Source organism: Papaver somniferum, unplaced genomic scaffold (assembly GCF_003573695.1).
Source record: "Papaver somniferum cultivar HN1 unplaced genomic scaffold, ASM357369v1 unplaced-scaffold_132, whole genome shotgun sequence".
In the NCBI taxonomy this organism is placed as follows: domain Eukaryota; kingdom Viridiplantae; phylum Streptophyta; class Magnoliopsida; order Ranunculales; family Papaveraceae; genus Papaver; species Papaver somniferum.
Genome location: NW_020622381.1, coordinates 8,622,137 through 8,630,635, shown reverse-complemented (window position 1 = coordinate 8,630,635; position 8,499 = coordinate 8,622,137).

Below are 8,499 nucleotides of genomic sequence, written 5' to 3'. Positions count from 1 at the left end.
GTATATTAGTGTGAGTTTTATGAAAAACCCTCGTTTTTTGAAAAACGTATGTTCTTTCAATCGTTAGTTTTGAAAACTAACTATAATCCCTGAATTAGGAGAGATTTTTTTTATATGAACCTAGGTCCAGTGATAAAACTTAGTTTATGAGTTTTCATGTGTACCAAGGTTTTATCATAAAAGAAGTGAATTTTCATGAAATCAGAATAATCCTTCGTTTTAAAGACAAATAACGATGACACGAAGGAAAATATGTATGATGAACTTGTGTCCAGTGATAAAATTTTGCTTATGAGCTTTCATGTAAATACAAAACTTTATTATATGTATGAGATGTGAGCGTTCACAATATTTTTTGAAATAAACCTCCGTTTTAAAGACAAATAACGACGATACGAAGGAAAAATAGTTTTTTTTTATATATATATGCAGCCGTGACATATATTGTGCAAAATATGATGATATATTTTATTTTCATTAAAAAAAAAACCCTGAGAGTTTATGTATGCAAGTTGCATTAATTGCTGCTTTTTTCGAAAAATCAGAAACGTGGGTTTTGAGGAACCTTCGAAGATAGACAATATGTTTATGATGAAATATTTTATTGTTGTAAACTTCATAGGTCAGTTGTGTGAATGTTCACATTATGAAAATTGTGTCCGTGATTTTATGAAAAATCAATTTCGAAATTAATAAAGTTTCGTTCGTTTTTGCAGTTTTCGAAGAGACGAACGGTTTTGAGGTGTTAAATCTAGCATTACTATCACTATTGTTAGTGGAAGTATAAAAGGTAAGAGTTAAGAGTTACCATTTTTTGCTGATGTTGGTTTTTTACATAGTTGTAATCTTTGATCTTCCGGTTCCAGAAAATGTCGACCAACAATGACAACAATTATGAATACTGGTATTCCTCTTCTTCCTCTGGCTCTTCTGATGAGGATTCCAACGCTCCTGTAGCGAAATAAAAGGCTAGGGTTACCCAGGAAGGGGCGAAGTCTAATGTTCCTTTGGGTAAGCGAAGAGTCTCTTTTGCTGAAATCGAAAAGAAAAGAGTTGAAGACAAAAAAGAGCATTCCCGTCAACGTGAAAAAGATCACATCCGGCGTAAGAGACAAAGGGTTGATGAGAAGCGTCAATTCTTGGATGGGGTGCCTTCTGATTCTGATGCTTCCGAAGGAGAGATCACATGGGAACCATCCGAGCGTTACATTAAGCCTGATCGATATGAAAGAGAGCATCGGAGGACGATGAAGAAAATTGAAGCTGAAGCTGCAGCAGAAGATAATTCGGATTCAGATGATGATGTTATCTTCCGTCCAACGGACTTCACCAATGATCCTGACAGTGACTCTGAAGAAGATGATTCCGAGAAGGGCAGTGACGATGAAGCTGACAATTCGGATGAGTCCGACGATTAGTTTTACTTCCATCTTCTTGTAGATGGTAGAGCATTCCCTTTTTAGTCTTCATAGTGGATATCTTTCTTTTGACTGTTTAAAGACTTTACTTCAATTAGACTTTTCTTCTGAATGATGAACATTTTGTTGACGTCGGTTTCTTCTAATCCATGACATGGACCAATGTCCATATATCCAAATTCATTATGACTTGTCGATTTACATGAGAAGTAACATAACACGACTGAGAATTCATGACGTGTACAAGGCCGCGTGGCCTATCCTTTGACCCGTGATGTTCAGTCCCCAGTGTGTTATTTTCCTCCGCGTCTTTGGTATTGATCCTTTAAGCCTAGGGTTTCACTGAAACTCGTAATTGAGTTGACTGTATGACTATCGCCTCATATATATATATATATATCTTCAAGACTCCAAATCTATGATCCACGCAAATATTTATTCCATTCCTGAGTCAGTTTCATTGTGCAGAGAAGTTTTGATCCTACCCTCTTGCCGCCATGTCGAGCAATAACATTTCTTCTCAAGATGATCTTCAGTCGAAGCGTGAAATAGCAACGTCTATCTCAGTAAGTTGTGCACTTATTCTTCTTCTCCTTTTTTGTCTCTGTTCAATCGAGATTGTTGATCACAAGAGAATGATTTGTCGTAGGACTGTAAGAAGAATGCTACTCCTCATAATGCAAGGCCTAAGCGGACTGTTATAGCTCCTGCCCGGTATGGATCGGCTCCTGCTGAAGCTGGATCGTCTGTAAGTAAACATATGACTCTTGAGATTATACTGAGTCCCGGGATTAACACTCCTTCGTTTCATCGTAGGCGGATGTCCGTGTCTTTGTCGATGCTAGACGAAGAAAAAGTGGAAAGTCCGTGACCGTGGTTGAGGTTGAGGCAAGCAGTAACCAGGCATGTGAAGATTCTGTAGAATCCGTGGAGACCGGAGACGGTGTCCATGCTCGTGAATACCAAACCGCTGGACTTTTATTCGAAGCCCCATTGATTAATACCTTCCCAGACAATGAAATGGTCGTCGGATTCGTGGTTCCCAAATGTCATGCATCTCTTTACACCAAGATCTGGAAGAAGTATGGTCACATTGCCACCACAGAAGTGTGGAAATGTTTTCTTCCAACCCTTTTAACCACAGTAGCGGGGTTATTTCCCATCATCGAGGAAATGAATCAGATGCACTTGCGAGACGTCAAAAACCATGAGATGCACCAATGGGATGAAATGATCTCGAATTGTGAGATATTGCGATTCAATGTAAGCTGGCTCCATCGTCGTCTTGAGATAATCAAGGTCCATAGGGCAGTAGAGGCTGCTGATGAAATTTTTCATGAATGCAGATTTACTGGATGAGGAGAGGATACTGGCTCTGGAGTCAGCAAGGGTTGAGAAAGCGGTCGAAGATTTGAAGGCAAAGACCAAGATTTTTCAGAAGAAGCTTGACGAGGCTTCTTACAGGGATTATCCGTTGCTGGATGGTTTGCTCTGAGTGAGCATTTGTGGTTGTTGGTTTTTGAGTAAATCTGAGTTTCTAGTTAGGTGAAACAGTTGATCATGGTATGAACGAATTTTTCTCATTTATGAAATGGGTTAATGAACAAAGGAGCATTCGTATGCTCTTTGGAGGAATGAAATTACATTTTTGAAAATGCTTGAAATGATGAAGAGGTAGTTTGTTTCATGGATCAGGCATAATAAGCTTTGAGCCATTTGTCATTGATGATGTTTCCTTCCTTTCCTCCATTGATTGCTAAAATTTTGTAGTATCCGCTAGACACTGCTTTGATAACAACATATGGCCCTTCCCATTTAGGAGAGAACTTAGGAGCGTACATGTCTTGTTGAATGTGCTTTACCGTCTTTAATACCAAATCTCCTACTTGAAATGTTCGAGGTCTTACCATTTTGTTGTAGGCTCTGGAGATCCTCTGTTTGTAAGCTTCCACATATTTTTCCACCTTGGTTCTCCTTGATTCCAGCATATCTAGCTCACCGATTCTTGATCTGGAGATTTCGGCCTCATCCCATTGTACACCACTGGATGCTGCAATCCTGGCTGAGGAAACTTTGATTTCTGCTGGAAGTATGGCGTCGGCTCCATAGATGAGGGAATATGGCGAAGTACCGATCGAGATCCTTGGTGCAGTTCTGTAAGCCCATAGAGCCATGGGTAATTTCTCATGCCATGATCGAGGATTGTCATGAATCGTCCGACTGATAATCCTAACCAAAGTCTTGTTGGTACTTTCTGCTTGACCATTTCCTTGTGGATAGTAAGGCGTGGAGAAGATTTGTTTGATCCCATATTTATTGAGCAGCTTCTGAACATCTTGATTGGCAAAAGGAGTTCCGTTATCTGTGATGATATGCTTAGGAACTACGAATCTGCATATTATGTGCTCTTTGATGAAGGCGGCAATCGTAACTCCAGTGGTGCTTCGAAGAGGAATAGCTTCGACCCATTTGGTGAAGTACTCTGTCGCAGTGATGATGTATTCATGTTGTTTTGAAGATGCTGGATTGATCTTCCCAATGATATCTAGTCCCCGGCTGTAGAAAGGTCACGTACTATTCACAGGATTCAATGGGAGACAAGGAGTGTGGATGAGATTACCATGAGTTTGGCATTGGTGACACCTCTGAACGTGTGAGGCAGCATCATCTTCCATGGTTGGCCAATAATATTTCTCATGAATTTGAAGAAATATTTTTCTCTTTCCTTGATGTTCTCCATCATGTACTTCCTTCAGGATTGTAGGAATTTCATGTTCGTCTAAGCACCTCAGTAAATTTCCACCAAATCTTTTGCGGTATAAGATCCCATCGATATAGACGAATCTCTTAGATTTCTGAATAAGTTTGACTGCTTGCTTCTTTTCCAGTGGTAGTTCGTTGTCCCGGAGGTATTTTACGTAAGGCTCCCTCCAGTCCCCAGTGTGGTGGACCGTCAAAACCTCTAAGTGATGAGGAGGTGTTTGGCAATCAGGACAAGATCCTTGTAAATATCTTGACTGAGTCTCCATGGATGGTCAGTAGTACCCCATTCTTTGAAGCTTTCTGTAAAGTGTTACCACTAACGTTTTCCCACAGACTTCCTCATGTATGTGTTTGAGCCGTTCTTCCGCTTCGTCGCTTCCAAGACATCGTGATAGAGATCCATCAGGGTTTCGATAGTATAGCCCTCCATGAAGCAAGAAGTAGTTCTTCAATTACTTGAGGCTGACTTGGCCTTCTGAAATAGAGCTGCTCAATTCATGAATGATGGGTGCTCGCCAATCGTTCGCTGGAATGTCTTCGATCTGAGTGAGCCAAGTTGATGATACCGTACGCCTATGTACAATGATCGTTTTATGTGCTCCTTCTAATTGCAGCTTGGAGGCGAGGGTTGCTAGGCAATCATCATGCCTATTGTTAGTCCGTCCAGTATGGACGATCGTTGCGTAAGCAAAATAGGTCAACAATCACTGAGCTTCGGTTATGAATGGAGCAAGTGTGATTTCTTTCAGAGAATACGTTCCATTCATCTGGTTGACCAATAATTTTGAATCTCCCATTATCTCGAGGTGTGTTTCTCCTGCTTGCTTGTCCAAGGATAATCCTAATAGGAAGGCTTCATATTCCGCTGAGTTGTTGGTGCAGTGGAAATCCAACTTGAACGAATGTGAGAAAACTTCACCAGATGGAGACACCAACACTATGCCCGCTCCTCCGGTATCACTACTAGGAGTGGCAGATCCATCAAAGTATAGAAGCCATGTTTCTTCCTTGATGACCAAGATGTCTGGGAATTCGCCGGGCACTTCTTCATGTAGCGTTGTTGTGTCTTCCCCTGGAAAAGCGGCGAGCAAGTCTGAAACCGCTTGACCTTTGATGGCTTTAGGTGGCGTGCAAGCTATGTCAAATTCTGACATCTGGAGTAGCCACTTCGCTAGTCTTCCTATCAAGGCTGGCTTTGATAGCAAGAACTTTATGGGATCAACTTTGGAGATGAGTACGACCCTGTTAGATAGTAAGTAATGTCTGAACTTCTGGATTTCATGTACTAATGCCAGGCATGCTATTTCGGCCTTTGGATATCGGAGTTGAGCATCTCTCGTTGTGCGGCTGAATTAGTAAATCAGTCGTTTGACGCCTTCGTCGTCCTCCTGAGCGAGGAGTGCGCCAACGACGACGTCACTGGAGGCTGTGTAAAGAATCAGCGGTCGTCCCTGCACTGGAGACCTCATGACGGCTGGTGACAATAATATCTGTTGTATTTTATGGAAATCTTCTTGTTGAATAACTGTCCAGGTGAAGCTTGCTCCTTTCTTCAGCAGAGGTGTGACCGAAGAAATGAGTTGAGTTAATCCAGGAATGAAGCGTCGAATATAATTTACCTTGCCCATAATACTCTGTAGTTCCTTCACGGTACGTGGAGGAGGCATGGTGGTAATAGCTTTTGCCTTGTCTGGGTCGACTTTGATCCCTTCAGCCGTGACCAGGAATCCTAGGATTTTTCTGGAAGAAACTCCGAATACGCACTTCAAAGGATTCATTTTTAATTTGTATTCCCTGCATCTTTCAAACACTTGCCTTAGAACTTTGAGATGAGATGCCCGGGTCTTCGACTTTACCACCACATCATCAACATAGTCTTCCACTTGCTTGTGCATCATGTCGTGGAATATGGCAGTCATGTGTCGTTGATAGGTGGCACCAGCATTTTTGAATCCAAAGGGCATCACAGTGTAGTGAAAATTCCCAATGGGAGTGCGGAACGCAGTCTTTTTGGCGTCATGTTCATACCGTCCATGAATGAGAACATACCGTGACCACTGGTTGCATCGACGAGCATGTCAATGTTGGGTAGAGAGAAATCATCCTTTGGACAACATTTATTCAAGTTCCTGAAGTCGACACAACATCTGATTTGACCATTTTTCTTCTTAACATGTACCACATTTTCTAGCCACGTTGGATGAAGAATAGTCTTGATGAACCCTGCTGCCAACAGTTTCTGGATTTCGACCTTGATTTGCTCCTCGACTTCGTGTCTAAATTGTCTGGGCGGTTGTTTGACAACTTTGGAACCAGGGACGATGTGCAGGTGATGGGTGACGAGTTTGTCATCTAGACCCAGCATTTCTTCGTACGTCCAGGCGAAGATGTCTTGATATTCTTTCAATAATTTTACCAGCTCGGTCCGCTCCTCTGGTGATAGCGCTGAACTGACCAGGATTGGCCTTGGATCGTCTTCAGTCCCAATGTTGATTGTTTCGAGATCATCAGTGGTAGAGTCAGTGTCGTCCTGTAGTTGTCGTGGGGCATCTTGGACTTCTTCTTCAAGTGATAGCTCACTCTGACATGATTCTTCATGGTGGGTAGACTTTTCATCGTTCTCCCCGATTAATTGCTAATCTTTCCGTCGGCGATAAATGACTCTCCCTTCTATGTCTCGATCGGTCATGAAGTTTGACCCTGGAGTTGAGACTTGATCGTTATGGCGTTTAGTCGGTGTAGTAGGTGACTTTATCATTTTAGCAGCTGAGGATGACAGATCGTTATCAACCTTCTCGATAGTCTTCCAGCTTGGAAATGGAGTACTGCGAATCCTGCTTGGAGGTTCCGGGATTCCTTTTTGAGATTCAAGGAACTCAGTCTCATAGACGGGAGCATAAGGAGATGATGAAGCCGGAATGTGAACGATCTTTTTGTCGAGCAGGGCCTTCATGCATTGATGGTATGTTGAAGGAACCACCTTGTTATCATGGAGCCATGGGCGTCCCAGTATTATGTGGTAGTCAGGTTCTTGTTCGATCACATGAAACTTTGCTTTCGATCGAATCGACCCCACCCTCAAATCTATGTATGCATATCCATATGTATGGCTTTGACTTCCTTCAAATCCTGTCATTAGGATGGGATAGCGAACGATTTTACCTTGTGAGAATCTGGCCATCCTGAGAGTCTTCATAGTGACAATGTTGGTGGAAGCACCGGTGTCAACAAGAGCTCTTCTAAATTCAGTGCTTTTGATGAAACCAGTGACATACAATGCTCGGTTGTGCCATTCATCCGTCATGCGATCTTCTTCTCTAAAAGAGATGATGTCGATCGAATGTACAGACACTAGGGACTTCTTCAACTGATGGTGTTGGTGGCGTTATTTGTATGCTGGATGATATCTGGTTAAGTGCTGAAAATGTGTCAGTGCGCTGATCCCTGGAGAAGTGCAGGAGTTCACATAGATTTTCAATCAAATGTGTGACCTCTTGTTCCACCGGCTTCTCGTATGTGGTGAAGCTATTGATTTGAGGGTCAGACGACATCCCAGTCCCCGGTGTTGAGGCTTCTGGAGCGGAGATACTGCCTAACTCGGATGTCAATCTGATGAGAAATTCGAGGATGTGGTTTATCGTCTCCTTCATCAGGTCCATGTTTCTGGTGTGGACCTCTAGGATTTGGGCCGACTCTGCCAAAGTCGGGATCCCTATGCCCTCCATGCCGCCAGGTGTAACATGAGGAATGTTACCGTTTCAAATATTCTGATCTGAATTAGTTGAATTAGTCCTAAGACCAACCATCTTGTGAGAACGTGAGATTGCAACCGAGAGAATGATCTCCCACTGTGGTCGCCAATCTGTAGATGGGGAAAAACGATTTGCTGGTTTTTAAGGAATTGAGGAGACGACCGTACGGAGAAGACTCCTCGAACCGAATGAAATGTTAAACCTCACACAGATGCACCGCTGCAAAGGGGGTGCTTTAGATTCGAGAGATCAATTTGTAGTACTCCGGCCTAAATCAAGACAATGACCGTTCCAGAGTAAATTCGGTCACAAGAGAGGATGGGTTGATATGTAGGAGGGAAGCTTGGAAATGTGTGGATTCAATGGTAATTAAAGATTGTGTGTGTATGAATTCTGAATATGATAAGCTCTGAATGATTGAAATTGCTCAATTGAGAGAAGTTGCTCAATTGATGAGTTGATGATCTCGTGTTGTCGATGAGACGTGAGATTGATGATACTGTTGATGATAAAATCATGATTCAGAGACTTATTTATATTGACCAAATTGTAGACACCATGATTCC